This window comes from Cryptotermes secundus, unplaced genomic scaffold, assembly GCF_002891405.2.
Source record: "Cryptotermes secundus unplaced genomic scaffold, Csec_1.0 scaffold510, whole genome shotgun sequence".
Lineage (NCBI taxonomy): Eukaryota > Metazoa > Arthropoda > Insecta > Blattodea > Kalotermitidae > Cryptotermes > Cryptotermes secundus.
The window spans coordinates 80,345-97,047 of NW_019745083.1; the positions used below are offsets into that span (position 1 = coordinate 80,345).

A 16,703-nucleotide genomic window follows, 5' to 3' on the forward strand; every position below is an offset into this window, starting at 1 on the left:
GGTTTTCTCCGAGTACTTAGGTTTCCCCTGCCAATCTTCATTCCATCAACTGCTCCACAATCACCCTCACCTATCATCTGGGGCTGGTACAATAGGCCAAAAGTGGGAGCAGTACAAGGGACTTAGTCCCAGCCCACGATAAAACATAGTTGCAGACATTTATCCCTGTTTGTGTGTTCACTTTAAGCTTGAATGCAAAGAATTCCTGTGAAAGGAAGATGAGAAACGCAGTCGCCTGCAAGTGATGTGTTCCAACAAAATGAGACCCGACACTATCGAACATAAAGATTTCATCGTCTGTGTGTCCGACGTGAAAATAAATTATCAACCGCTTCAATCATCTCCAAATTGTTTTATTAAATTTCATTTAATTATAAATGTAATTCTTATCTCATGCATAAAGAACGGGTGGAAATATCAGGTAGCGAAGTTTCTTTATTCCATTAATACATGCCTGGGAACGCATGCTGGCCTATGTCGAATAAAAGTATTGCAATAAAACTTACGCTTATTCACAAGACGTCGCCTGATGCTTATGTGTCTCTCCTGAATGCGTTCATCCAGTTGTTAATGTCTGGAAGTCAAGTGTCTGAAAGAAGAAAGGGGTTATTTACTAAGTTTTCCAAAGGAATAAAAATTATTCGTGCTTACTGACGCTAGAAATTGTCCACTCTCTTGTCTGTCGAAAACAAATGTCTTAAGAGCGAGTCGTATGTGCCATTCTGACACTCAGACAACATGAATTGACAGGAATAATCTTCACGTAATATCGAGCCTTCACGTCGGAAGCAGCAACTCTCAAACTGCGAGAACCTTAAGCAGCGAGGCATGTTATGCTAACGACTGACCTCATCATGACAAATATTACTAGGAATTATATCAACAGAACTGTAGCACTTCACTAACAAAGGCAGAAAGACGTAGTCCAATGGACGATACAATTTCCACGTGCGTTCTTTGTCAATCTACGCGTCTCTATGCCTGCAGGGTAAAACTATGGGCCCATGATGAATTCGGGGAGGCCTGTGACTATACACATAGACTATTATGTGCACGGTACAGTGTGAAACAGACAGCTAATGTGCCGGTCTTCGAGAAGACCGCGGCTTTTTTTACAGTTCCCTGAATCAGAAAATATTGAAAACCCATGCCCTCATGGCACAGTGGGTAAATGAACCACAGGTCCTGTGTCGGCCAAGCGGCTACTACGAGTGACAATTACATCAGAAATATAAAACTAAATCCCCGTGGTCGGGTCAGCTTTTACACCGACAACATCGCCCAGCTCTCAGAAACAGACAGAAAGGTTATGCGTACTTCTTGGGCAACAAAATGTATATTATTATTATAATAATCCTAAGGGAGGAGCACTGCATGTACGCGGGGAGGCTGGCAGACTGAGCCACAAAGGAAAAGTTCTTATGAGAAGAAGCAAGGTCAAGCCAATGATTCACGACAGCCTTATTGCTGATTATTATAATATTAAGTCGTCCATCTCAATCCACTCTTTCTGGCTCTGGCTAGCTGGATAATATTTTTTCCAAAAGTGTAATTACTGTACAGCTCGCTTATTGTAATTTGCATCGCTCATGTTACCTTCGGGCGGGTTTCTATGATAGATGCCCCCGCCCATACATTCTTATTGTGATGGGGGGGGGGGGNTACTTTATATAATTGGACAGAGGGTGGAGTAGAATAATTGCTTAGAAAACTATGCTGACTTCTGTAGCTACATAGTAAGTTGTACGGTAATACGTAAGCGAAATTAGTATTGAGTCCGTAAAGTAATACGCATGCAGGGACCTAACTTATTCCATATGTAATTTCAAAGTAGGCGGAATATATGAAAGTCTGCATAGAGGCATTCCATTATAAAGGAGAAAAATATGTAGATAACATATATTTATAATAACGTACGAGGAATAATCCGAAAATTTGAGGTCTTGTACGCTTGTCTTCCACAATGTATGTATATTAACCAACAGTAATGCAGATCTTGCGTTACTCTGAAGTGATCACAACAGAGGTAAAACAGCATTTTTCATTAAATTATCTGTACGGTGCACGGCGCGAGGGCACGCCAATCACACGGCACTTCTCAATTCCCACCACTTCTTTACGCCAAGTCACGACGAACAAGTTGGGGAGACACTGAAAGAGGATTAAGATACATAGCCATAGAGCGAAAAAGAAGAAAAGATGCGGGAAGTAGTAGGGGATGAAAAGAAGCTGAAAGAAAGAGAGCATTTGAGAGAGAAATCACTTGTTGATCGGCTGCCCCCCCCCCAGTCCAAGAGCGATGTAGCACACAAGACCCCAATTAGTGACGCGCAGTTAGCTGTGTGCAGGATTCTGTAGTCGCTATTCCGGAGAGGGGCGAAGTGTCAGTGGCGTGCGGATATCAACGTAAAAACAACTGAACAATGGATAAACACTCTCATTCTTTTAATTCACAGGCGCAAGTTGAGTGGACTGGAACCTTACAAACGGGACTTACAGGGCCCTAGTGGTAAAAATCATGCCCCAGACTATTATACGACTAGAGATGGGGCATACAGAACTTTCAAAACAAATCGCTTACCATTTTTTCTGCAACCTCGGCAAATGTCTCACCTTCCTCTATGCAACATACACTTTGCCTGGCAACGAACATAAAACGGTGGAGAATCGTGCTTCATGTCTGGCTATATTCGCTCAGTGACAACACCAAAAATTGCAACAATACGAATAAAACTGGGGAGCACGCAGTAGCATAATTGGTCGAGGCACTATGCTACAAGCAGGAAGATCGCGGGTTCGATGCCCGATGAGGTCACTGAATTTTTCAATTGACCCAATCCTTCCAGCCGCACTATGGCCCTGGGCGACTAAGCCTCTAACAGAAATGAGAACCAGGAGTCGTTCTGGGGATCACGGGTGGGCGGCGTGTAAGGCTGACAACCTCACCGACATCTGTGAGCTGATTGTGTAGAAAATGTGGTGTCCTCCACCTCTCACACCCTTATGGGCCGCCACGGCCTGTTACAGGGATAGCTTTACGAATAAAATAAACATCAATCACTCTGCATGTTTGGGGAACAACAAGCGAAACTTTATCAGCGTGTTCTACAGTTTCGATTAGACGTAAATGCAATTGCAGTAAATGAAAATAAAGGTTGACAAGGGACGGAAAATTGCAAGGAACGTACTTGAAAAGTATGCGTACTCCAAACTTCATGATTATGGCATCGAACACGTTGGTCGAAGGTTAACATTACTACTTCGTAGCACGTATGTGCCCGGTTCAAATCTCGGCTGGGACATTGGCTATTCTGAAGGGTTTCTATGGTATTCTCAGTCCCTCCAACCAAATGCCGGGCTAGGGACGACCGCTCCCTTCCACGCGCTTTCTAATCCATTACTCATCACTAACGCAATCATTCAACGCTAAGGGTCCAGAGTCTGTACTTTGGGCAATGTTGTTAGGCAAAATATAAATGAATAAGTAAATAAACAAACTAGATGCTGTGTAGTTATGTAGAAAGGCACGAACGTTTCCGACAAAGCAGCTGCCACCATTTTCAGGGAACATCTGCCATCCCCAAAAAATGGATGCAGCAGGTTTCTCCGAACCTACTGTTGCTAAAATTCTACCAAGCTACGCGGTGTCACATCCCACAAGACCGCAGATTTAATACACACCTCTGCAGGAACCTTAAATCTCAATAAACTTTGTGGCTTTTAGTCCGCAAGCAAACTATACCGACCGAGCGACCGCCGCTTGTCGGCGAAGTTAGTGCCAACTTTTGCGGATAGAGGGTGTCGCGTGGTCAGCGCAACGGATTCCCACGGCCGTTAATCTCGGTTTTCTAGACCGGAGTCGCTATTTCCTTGAAACAGCTCCTCAGTTATGCTCACGAGGCTGAGTGGACCCTGTTCCAGACCCACTACTTCTCAGAAAATCTGGTAGCGTCGGGAATCGAACCTGGGACCTTTGGATCTGTAGCCAGGAACTCTGACTACTAGACTACAGAGGCGGCCAATCTCAACAGACTCTTCGTGTAAATATTTCTTAATCAGAGAAATAAATAAAAATTGCACTGAAATTACTCGCTACTTGGTTGTGCCCAACGTAGTCTGCTAGGAAGTGGTACTTTTCTACACTTCAAATGGGGACGGAAATGTTGCAAATTTATGCCAGATTACATGGCGTCGAAACCTGTAAGACAGTTACCTTTTATAGTAACCTCCAACATATCCACATGTCTCGTAAAATTACATTCATGAATAAGTTACGAACAGATAAATTTCATTCATTTCTGAAGCTCTTATTTTGCCTCTTGTATCTGAAAACATGTACATTAATATAAACAATAGTATAAACTTACCTGCTTTACATTGGTAAGAAACTTGGCTTATCGCCTTACAGTAAGGCAAAACAAAGTCCTAAAGAGAATATGTGAACCTAACTATAGAGGAAATCCTTCTGTCCAATGGGAACCGGAGGCTCTCTCCCTGCGGGTAAAGCGGCAGCGGCCTAAAGCTAATCACTCACTTCCAACTAGCATCGAGGTCAAGAATGGTGGAGCTATACCTCCACTTCCCAGTACGTCTTCATGGATGGCACTGTTCTTAATTAATTAAGCACAGGGACACTTTTACATTTACCCTGAGAGGAAACAACAGGAATGGGAGAACTTCATAACGAGGAGTCTCGTGACTGCGGTTAGCTGTTTCTAAGGGACCCAACAGAGTACCCCCCCTCTCTCCATCGCCTGAGGACGGAAATAGACCCAGTTTCCGAAACGTTGTTTTCTAGTCTCTAGAATACCAGACGATGGACAAAGCCCGAAAACCCTGTAATACTATATACAGCGGCCTCCGTAGTCTAGGGGAAACGTTCCCACCCCATGACTCAACGTCGTGGAATTTTTAAGGGCGAAAAAATTCAGGGAACAAGTCCTTCGGGAGGGACTTTAAGCCGTGGGTCCCGTGTCGTAGATATACGGCATGTAAAAGATCCTCATGTCTCTAGGAGACCTCTGAGAAAAATTAGGTAACAAGTTTCCCGCCCAAGTAGTTTCCAATGCCTCTGGTAGATAGCGGAAATATCAGGTACCGACGGCCGACCTCGTTGGCTGAACGGGGCTGATAGCACGCACCAGTACCGGTAGGGTATGGCGACAGTAGAAATTAAAGGGGGACGCACAATGGACCAATAACTGGTCTAAGTGCATGGGGAAACCCACCCCCTCTAATAATAAAAATAATACTATACACCATCGTCAGAACCCTTTAGAATCTACTCGTGACTCGTTTTCTTCACCAAATGTGTATTCGGATATCCAAAGCGCGAAGTGAAAGATGGGCGAGGCATGTAACACCCGTGAGCGAAATTAGAAATGTTGGAAAATTGAAAGGAGCCGACCTATCGGATTATGGCTACATGAGAGGAAGATAATGAATAAGAACTAAAGACAGCATGGCGCTACAGAATTGACTGGAATCACCTGACTCTTGTGAATAAGGTAACAGACCTTCAGGTTCCATACATTTTCTTGGACTTTCTTCAGGTGAGCGAGGAATTTGCTCCTTTAGTGGGTAACATTTCGCTAGAGCTGGCGTCACGACACACAGTGGGACAGAACTCACCGGCTAAGCAAGCCTACATCGCTATGATGGGAGCCCAGGAAGGGCCATATTGTCTACTTGGCCATCATCTGTGGAACCTGGACAAGCAGAGCGGTATGCACACGTAGGGGGCACGGAGCAGGCGCACACTCTAGAAACGGGCGAGTCTCTCGACGCGCGATTTGTTTTGATTACGGCTTCAGGTCTCCCCCACCAATGAATAATGGATGTATATTGCAATAACAAAAGGGAAAGGGGTTGTAGTGTGAGACAGAGATAGAAACTTTCTAACTGAACCACCCGCCACCCATTCTGTTCCTCCCAGCTCAAACCGCCACAGTCACCGCCACCACCCCCCGGTGTGCGGCTGGCGCCATAGCACCTCCCAAACCCCTTCCTCTTCGTATGGACCGACCTCCTCTACCCCGTTATCCTAACTCAGCATATCACCATGAGTCACTGAACAAATAATGCTTCAAACAAAATATTCCTCTCCTATATACTAAAAAACTCCAACAAATTAAATTTCATTCCAGATCCAGCGTCGTTAACATCGTATATTTCACCCTCGAAACCCGCTCAGTTTACGATTGAAATGTGGACGGGCTCACTTGTATAGTTTATGGTTTGACCAGGGAGGGGCCATCCAACGCACCACAGGAGCAGGACGACGCTAAAAATATATATAGCAGGTCCTCCGAGTTACAGCGCAGTGCACTTCTCCAGATGAATATATTATATTGGCCGAACATTCTCCAGTCAGCGGCAACTGTGTCAACCTGCCTAAATGGCATTCCATTTTCGTTCATTGCAAAATTCCGGTGTTTCCTCTAACATTTAAGCTAATCTGTAGTCTCAAAAAGGGAAAAGGAATAAAAACAGACAGCTTACTAAATAATTGAAATAAACGGGTGTGTCGTTTCTGATGAAAAACGTAAAGGCGATGGACACTTCCCCCCCCCCTCTGTATTACTAATGCACCAAGAACAGTGGCCTTTTTGTGCGTGAAAGCGAATATGTGGTCCCTCCTGCAATGCTCACAGACGAGATCCCCGATTATACATTTTCAGCACTTAGTTTCCATGACCCTACAAAGCCGTTTCACAGTGAACAAATTCATCAATGATAATGCAAGTACACTGAGAAGCGATTAGCTTCGATACACAGCAGCACGTCTAGGAACCTGAACTGCAGCTGTCTCCATCCCGGCACATTCAAAGATTCTGCTTGCTTTTCCATGCAAATTTCAGACAAATCCTATTTCGTTCTCATGAAGAGAGAACAGCTTACACGCAGTGACAATGTCACTTCGTGGTGAAATTCGATTGCTCGTGACAGAAGTCTGCATTTATGTAAACACCTCAAAGAAAGGTCAAGCAATAACCTATTAACATTTGGAAAAAAAAAATAGGCGTCAAGCAATCGGTTACGAATATGCACAAGCACACCTAACACAACAAGTTGCAGTTACATTCCTTGTTCCTTGTAAGAAGAAACGATTTGGGCACTGGATGTCACAACTGCGTCATGTACTTAATAAATATCCTTCCACTTATACTGGATTTGAGGTTCTCTCTGCGGCGGTTATGAAGCTCTATTCTCTAGGATATAACACCGTGTGGTCCTTTGAAAGTCAACTGACGTTTCGGAGAAATATGTCGCTTCCATTTTTCTGGATCGAAGAATAAGTCAAGTAGGTAGAAAGCAGAGCTCGGCTTGCCATCTGCTCCAACAGCTTCCCACGAAAAACATTTTCAAGCAATGTGAATGCTCACCAGGAGCATCAAATTGTGTGTGTCATGTTATCTTCGGGTCTCGGGAGAAGCCGATTTCAGTCGAATACTGAAGTGCATAAACATACTCACTATCGGATTTACAGTCGAACTACGGCGGTCTACAAGGAACATATTCAATGCTTGGTGACTGACTGGGAAGTGTGCCTCCGTATTTACGGGAAATGGGCTAAATATTTCTTCAGTATTGGCTCTTGAGCTATACGAGTAAATAGAGGTCATACTGAAGTACTGCATTCAAATAAAAAGGTTAAGCTGTAAGTCACAATTTGTTCTGCTGTTCTATGTTATTGCGTTGAATAAATGTTTAAAATTCAAATTCAGGCATCAGTTTGTGAAAATTCTGCAGAGCACGCTCCCCTCTGCACTTCATCCTCAGAGAGCTTTACGGTATGCATAAGATGCGAGAGCATACAAAATGCTGGAATTTGAATTGCGCATAAGGGACGTCTTTTCTCAATGTACACGCAATTGGAAAAGGTGTATTTCATAATGTACGTAATATACAAGATTCCCATCGGCGTTCTTTGCAGTTTGTTAAGCTTACTTGAGGCCTCTTAACGAAATTCATTCCAGCAAAAAAAAAAAATAGATAACAATAGCAATACTTATATTCAACAACATAAAGATGCAAATGCCCATAACTGATGCACACGCGTCCGCGATTTGCATAAGGCTTTCAACCTTCCGTATGTGTATGATTATACTGTATAAGAAAAGTGTGCAGGCAACAAGCAGAAGTCATATAAAATCATGGGAATGAATACCCGTATGTTTCCAGTATAAGACAAAGGAAAAGCAAGAAAGAAAATACAAGAGGCTTAAATGTGGAGGCGGTTAAGCTTACGACCGTTCAAGTCACCAAGTTGCTGTTGTAGCATAAGTAACACTAATACAAGCTACAAATTTGTTGTGCGATGAGCCGTTTTCGAGAAATTACACGAAATTGTATATCGCCTTCGTGGAAAATACAAGCTCCAGTTGACCGACACGAACGAACACGAAATTCCCACATTTTGGCCCAGAGCTCCTATACCAGATTCCGTCCAAATACGTCCAAGATGTTCTGGGAAGTGAAAACTTCAGGCAGATAGACATGGCCAAATTACATGAACACCTTATGCATAGGATGAGAATAATAAACTCGTAATTCTGTGGACGATGAGACCTCGTGTCTCATTACGCGATATGTATTATTCATATACATTTCAGACACAGTACCACGAAGTAGGCAAGTGCCTGATTCCATATTCTCAAATACCACTCGTTGCCATCTGTCCACTTCATCTGAAACTATACAATATGCTGTTAAAAGTCATTAAATAGTCTATGATTCAATCATTTCTCTCTCTGCTGTTTCTTTAATATGTCTCTGGCCCTACTGCTCTGAAGATGTTGGTCTTAGGTTTGCTACAGTGATGCCAAATTGTAATGTGTCATCTTAGTTCTCACGTCCATAAGGTCAAATATTCAGTTCTTTAATTTACCGATGTAACACTAAACATATAACAGACTCGTATTATTTAAGATAAACTTCCCAAACGGAGCTTCCATTTGTCTCCGCAGCCGCCCTTGGGCATCTATCGACATTAGTGGACAGTCAGTCAGTTGCCGTGGAAACTTATCTATCTCTTCCAAAGTTGTCAGAATTAACTGATTAATGTTGGACAAACTGACAACACTGTCATCAATTTAAAGTTCTCGTGAAATATGTCAATCATTAAAAATCGCGATAAACAATTCATATAACGAATTCATTGTCATTTTTTGCAGTGTCCATAAAATTCCTCTATTCGCTTTCCAAAATCTACTGCCTTGGGGATTTGTTACCGCAGCTGACACCAGTCTTCATGGCAGAACTGACATTCATGTTGATAAACTTTATGCATTAGTTCGCGTCTACGGATCAAATTTCAGAACGATTGACCCAGACAGGAGAAAAGAAATGTCCATTTCTTAAATCCACACATAAACTTGTGCATTAAATTTGGAACTGGGAGTATTTGCCATAACTATGCAAGGGATCTAGTACCGCTACGGTTTAAAATCGGGTGAGAGTTAAAAACTAGTAATTTCCAGGAAATCTCACTCATCACCATATAACATGTATATTAAACACTGTTTATATCCACTGACTGTTCGTAAGACACTCTGAATTCATCAGATACTAGAAAAAATAGGAGTACAATGGTAGAGCAATACCAGATTTCAAAACGCATTCAACGTAATTCGGATAGAACTGCATTACAGTACTGTAACTTAAATTGATATGCCCAAGCCATATGAATATATCGTAAAGGTAAAGGTAAAGGTAAAGGTAAAGGTATCCCTGTAATAGGCCGTGGAGGCTCACAGGGTTGTGATACGTCAAGGCTCACAGAGAGCGGTGAGGTTGCAAGCCTTATGCGCCGGCCGCCCATTATCTTCCAGAGGCTGAGTCGACCAAGGAGCCACAGTCGAGCTCGAAGGATGAAGTCAACTGAAAACTCCAATGACCTCAACGGGAATGGAACCAGCGACCATGTGGTTTGTAGCAGAGTGCATCAACCAACTACGCTACCGCGTGCCCCAATATGAGTACATGGATTAATTAAAATTTGTATGACCGAAATCCATGGCAAAGTTCTTGTAGGTAGCCATAAACACTCATCCGATTTAGTTTGTAGCTTAGAAAGGTTTCAAAACATTAAATGCTTTATCGATACCTCTTTTCAGTTTCGCTCTAGGATATGCCAATGACTAAGTCGTGGATAATCTGGGGGGACAGCACCGACGTGAGAGACTTGTGAACAGCAATGAGACAAACAAAATGCTACGGATGATACAGAGTCCTCCATCAGTAGAAACATTTAGTGCGGAAGATGAATGATGCGGACGGAAAACTTAACATTTTCTGTAGTGGCTTCAAAGGCCGCATGGTTGGATCCTTTGTCTCCTCCTCGAGTTGGGAATAGGCGAGACGGCATCCAAATGCCGCATATAACAAATAAACAGTTGCTAACATCCGACAAAGGGCGGATCCTCAACTTTGGAATGGCCACAGGACATTCAAATCCTCACCGCTACAATAAAATTAGCACGTTATGAACGCAAGATTCTTCGGCACAGAAGAAAAGTGACACCTGGAAGTAGCTACATGTGGATGTTCCATACAACGAACAAAAATGCATACACAGCGGCAGTGGGACAGGCTCAATGGAGGACGTCTCGTCCTGGAAGCCAATGAACAGATAAAATGATGATATTCACACGAATCTCCTCAGAGACACGAGTGGGCTGGATTCGATTAGTTACGGCACAGCCCGATTGAGTTTTGCGACTAAGGTGATGAACTCCACAAAAGGAGGGAGCCGTTAATAAGATAAATATTACCACGAATTTTTTAAAAAGCAGCGGGCCGTACTCAGCCCTCTAACGGAAGCGTCTTTATGTCCCTTAACCCATTAAACAGAATATACATACATTTTTCTGACAACGAAATCGCGTACAGAACGTCTAAGTGCACTGAAGTGAACTAATGCACACCACCTTGCTATATTATACATATACATATTGGTTCCAAGAACTGAGTCGACTCCGCAATCAAAATAGCGCGAAACTTTGGCAGAAGCAATGGAGTCCTCTTAAAGACAAGCGCACACATGAAAGATGAACTGTTTATTTGTACCTAGAGCGGTCTGTCCCAGTGGAAGACTTCTTGTAAAATTATGCACAGAAAAGACTGGATTATTTACGGTGAAACACATAGAACAAAGTTAAATATTTTTAAAGTTGCGGGTCCGTGCGTTGGCCGCACGTTTATCATACAAACACAATCCTATTTATAATCCCCTCTCATTTCCCAGAACTGAATACGACCTCTTATTTCCATGGCGAAGTATTTATATTTATCTTCGGTGAAACAAGACATATGTTAAGAAATTCGAATTTACTCTCCAAACATCCGGCCCCTGCATTGCAATATCGAATACAGAACGAAACCAGTAGCTGAACACAAAGACTTCCACACTCAAGAAGACGTTAAGGTGTTTTCTTTCAACATCAGCCATACTGCTTACAGCGAAGGTAAAGACGGTCGCTTGATACTGTCAACATCGTTAAACTGGATGAAAGAGGTCGATAATGAGAGAATCTGACTCCACACGGGGGGGGGGAGATATGTGCTACATTACTACATGAATGAAGAGGACTGGAAAACTGAACACCGCAGTTAAATGCTTGGCAATCCTGCTTCCTTTTTGGTATGTTCAAGGTTCGAATCTCTGTCGGCAGACCGCCTAACTTGACGGAGGTTTTTCCTTAAACCTTTCAGGAAAGGCTTGGATAGTACGTAAAATACAACAGGGAGGACTGGGTCCTTCCAATTTCTTCACTCTATTCCATTCTACAATTCGACGCCACATAATATAATCAAGTCGAAAATACCAAAAAATAAATTAATACTGTCAACAGACTTAATTACTACAATTACTGTTTTGGGGCATTGGCTATCGTCCTGTGTTTTATTTAGACCACGTTTCGGGGATGATTTCGTCTCCGTCTTCGGGTAAAAACCTACTCAGTTGGGCCCAATCGATAAACCTAGTCACCATTTTGGCTATATCGATTGGTCCCAACTGTGTAGGTTTTTACCTGAAGACGGAGAGGGAATCCAGTCTCGGAAACGCTGTTTTACATAAAAAACAGGACGATGAATAATGTCCAAAAACACATTAATTGTATCAACATACCCTCGTCGCGAACTTTTAGATCTTGCAAACTTATTACGTCGACTGCAGAGCATCGCAGTGTGGCCACCCAACAGACCAGATTATACAATCGGTAAATGATTTCACTGGTTAGTGGCTACGGCACTGCACGATATGCAGGCAATATTTTCTTGTCAAGATCGGTTCTGGGGATCGCCCTGTATCCTTCTCTGACGGTGGTGGGTGCCATTCTCCCTGAGGTGAAGTGGCCGCAGTACAAATTTATTCATTAATTGTTATAATTCAAATGAAACAACAATAAAAATAGAACAAAAAATGTTACGTCAATTTCGGAAACTCGAATATATTTAAGACCGAAAATATAACAATTATACATATTACATACAGTACTATTGGGCTTATTTTGGACTTTGTCTATTGTTTCAGAGACTGGATCTGGTCTAGTGATTGAGACTAGCTCTTTCTAACGGCCCCAACTGAGTAGGTCTATCCTGCCCTATCCACCTGAAGACGGAGACAGATCAAGTCTCCGAAACGTTGTGGTTTTTTGTTTTATATATACCAGACGATGGATAGAGTCCAAAATAAGCCTAATTGTCAGAATCGTTTCAAGTCTATATTACATACATATTTAAACTAGCATCATTACACTTCCTTATCATTAGCAGGTTTACAGAACTACACTCAAGGCCATACTGAAGGCATGACAAAGCAATCTATATTAAGAGAAATGATAATAGTTTCTTATTTCCAAACTTTTTTTCTATGGCTCTACAGCCCTTCGGACCTCGGCCGCTTTTTCAGTTTGTTAATCCTACACACATCTAGTAGGACACCTTGGACGGGGGATCAGCCCGTCGCAAGGCCGCTACCTGCACACAGACATCTATGCCTCGAGTTCGATTCGAACCCACAACCTGTTCGAGCGGGCGAAGACAGTTGGTTCATGTTTTAGACCGCGCGGCCACTGTGATGGGCTTGTTTCCAAATAGGTCTAGCTACTAGAACACAGCTCACAATGTTGCGGATTATGCAATATGAAGATTTGGCATGCCAAATATGGCACCATATATATATATATATAATATATATATATNTTCTCTAAATATTCTGAGTGTACAAAATTTAAGAAAGCATTTCCCTGTCTCATCCCTTTACCTTATCGGAAAGCAAGGGGCCTCGAATTCTGTTTTTGAAACCTCTTTAGTTAAGACACATCACTGCATGATGTAACAACACTGCACTGCAGTGCAAGTTGTAAGAAGGAGCAGAGAAAAAAACTAAATAAATTAAAGCCCGCCACTTTAAATCAATTACATGCGAGGTTATGTGTTGCAACATATTACATATAATTAATCCAGGTGAAGATACTACTGAGAATTCGACTTGTAATCTGTGATTATCTCGAATCATATTACAGGATCATACACATCCAGGAATTCAGAATCCGCCCGAATAAATTCACTACCATAATTACTGGGATTGGGAATAAGCCTGAAAATTCATCAGACGACACAACATAATTCTGGTGATTTTGGAAAAACCTGACACTACATCTAAACAAGCACTTACAGTACTGATTGAATTGATACTAGCGGGTTTATATGTGTATGTACTATTCTTAAGGCCTTCATACTCAACAATTCCGTTCCTACGTGATTGCTAAAGTTCTGCGCCTTAACCGCACGCACAAGCCAGACTGTGTAAAGCAGTGCCATTTTCTGTCACTCTGGGAAGCACCGAGACTGAAGAAAAAAAGTAAATAAAAAGTAAAGGTATCCCTGTAACAGGCCGTAGAGGCCCATGGGGTTGTGAAATGTTGAGTTTCCGACATTTTCTAGAAAATCGGCTCATAGATGGCGGTAAGGTTGTCAGCCTTACATGCCGGCCGCCCTTTACCCCAAAGAATATTCCTGGTTCTCATTTGTGTTAGAGGCTGAGTCGACCCCAGGGCCATAGTGCGGCTGGAAGGATTAGGTAAACTAAAAAAAAAAACAATGACGTCATCGAGATTCGATCCCACGACCTTCCGGCCTCAACCAACTACGCTACCGCATGGCCCCTGTACTGAGACTGAGGCAATCCAAAAGAACGGTCTGCAGAGTGAAGCAGTGACATGAGATTAGAAGCAAGAAGTTCTGGGAAGAACTAACAGCGTACTTTCCTTGATACGACACGGACCGCAAAGGAAATTATGCGTCCCACAATTCTATCATTGCGTGTGTATTCGTTGCCGCGGTCAATTTTATACCGAGAAATTGCCTACCAACAATAAGGTATTTTCGCCGAGCGGTTGCCCACATACAGACACACTTACTGATGGGAGGGATTTATGAAGTATGCCGCTGAAATGGAATCAGGTGCCATGATGTACATACCGGGTTTCTTTAAGACTGGTTTAGGCATTCAAAAGCCAATATGGGCGAGGGATACACAGACAGTATGGAGATCGCAAAAGCCTACTTTAGAAAAGCAGGAAAACGTAACAAGGCTCTCACTATTTGTATTCTTCACGAGGCAGTGTAAAACTATGAAGAAAGCAGTCTTCTGGGATTTGGCACCGTGTATATGTGGTGTTAACCGACGTTTCGGAGGAACGTCGGTTAACACCACATATACACGGTGCCAAATCCCAGAAGACTGCTTTCTTCATAGTCACCGCCGTGAAAGCCTCAAATCTTACACAGTGTAAAACTGTTTACATATGCAACACTACAGCCGGGATAGCGCAGTCGCCATAGCGAACGGCTACGGGCTGGACGACTAAATGGTCGGAGTTCGAGTCCTGGTGACAGCAAGAATTTTCACTTCCCCATGTCGTCCAGACCCGCTCTGGGGCCCACACAACCTCCTATACAATGGGTACCTGGGGTCTTTCTCCGGGGTTAAAGCTGACCACTCACCAACAAGTGCCGAGGTCAAGACAACGTGGGTCTATACATCCATTCCCTCATATGCCTTCATGGAGTGGTACTTCATTAGTTAACCGCAGGGGCAACTGTACCTTTGCCTGAAACATGTAACATTGGGAAGGGTGAGATGTGCTTCACGCCTAGAGGAAATAAATGCATATGAGAAATGAAGAAGTGTTAATTAGAGTCAGTGAGCACAGGAATATCGTACACGAAATAAGAAAACGGAAGGTTAATTGGATTGGTCATGTTTTACGCAGAAACTGCCTTCTAAAAGAAGTTATCGAAGGAAAGATAGAGGGGCGGATAGAAGTGACAAGACGAGGAAGAAGACGTAAGAAGATGTTGGATGACCTTGGGGACAGAAGAGGATACTGTCATTTGAAGGAGAAAGCTCTAGATCGCATTAAATGGAGGAATTGTTTTGGAAGAGACTGTGGACCTGTCGTCTTGACAGATTACTGATGATGATGATAACACTGATCGAAAGCCTCAAGTGAAAAAGTCCACATACAAATCCGAAATATAGATGGCAGAAAAGTATAGGAGATATTAGACAAAAGGACTGTTTATGTGCGAACTGCAGTGAACTTGTTCCCAGGACAGGGTCCATTAGCGGCTTTTTGATTACGCTAATGAATCTTCAGAGTTCCATGACTACTAGTTATCCATAAGCTTCATAACTGTGGGCCACTCAACGAAGGCCTTGTGCCTTGAAGGAAGTCAGTCAGTCAGTCAGTCAGTCAGTCACATCAGTTAACGTCAGTCAACTTCAATTGCCATATATGACGCGACTGGGTACATAAACATGCACAGGCTTATGCACACAGACATTTCATATGCACGTATACAGAAACATACAAATTAACTTTAGGTTACTGTGGGAGAAGGCCTCTAAATTTAGTGCAAAATAATGATATTTCGAATTCCTTTTAGCACAAATTAAGCCTCTGATCTGTAAGCAATACTACCATTATCACTTTATGCACATATGCAAAGTGTAATCAGATACAGGGAAGTCATTTTGAAATGTCATGCTTAGCGAACGAATTACGTGGCAAATATTTTATGCAATGATGCAAAGTATAGCAGGTGTACAGATGCCATTTCTAAATGCCATGCCCTGCAAAAGAATTACATCACAAGCACTTAATGGTTAGTTCCGAAATATAATTTTTTAAACGTCTCAGTAAAGCTAACATTTCTCTGGATCAAATTTTTGCTGTGTTTTCGTTGTATTCGAAACATACTATCTGATGAGAAAGTTAAATCACTCAAAAGTTAGCATATATACTCGTATTATCCTCTAAACTACTTTTTTTTTAAGTTGCCGGAATTTTCTTGAAGAAAATTAACATTTTATAAATTATAAGTGAGATATCAAAATCTGCAGGAACGTCCATTACAAATATATGGGTGCAAGACTGACAGCTTTAGTTACAAATATGGCAAATGTATTCAGTTCTTCTCGACCGCTACGTTTCGGAATTTAAACAAAAAATAGATTAATATATTATTTACAGATTGACCATACAACATAAGTTTACTACTTACTCACTTAGTGCATACAACTTGTAACGATTAATCAAAAGTAAAATATTATTTTGTAATTCAGTGTCTTTCTCCCAATAAGGACTAACAGTACGCGACTTTGCATTTTCATATGCATCGCGAATGGT

At 42.3% G+C, this 16,703-nt stretch overlaps 1 long non-coding RNA gene across 2 annotated transcripts in view; it reads right to left on the bottom strand.

The window, feature by feature from the left end:
- Positions 1-494: 494 nt before the first annotated feature.
- The window catches only part of LOC111874886, a 102,856-nt gene continuing 86,647 nt past the window's right edge, over positions 495-16,703 (bottom strand). For both annotated transcript variants that reach the window (XR_002844629.2, XR_004514140.1), the window contains one exon: positions 495-589. This is a non-coding gene — a long non-coding RNA (uncharacterized LOC111874886). The remainder of the gene's footprint in view (positions 590-16,703) is intronic.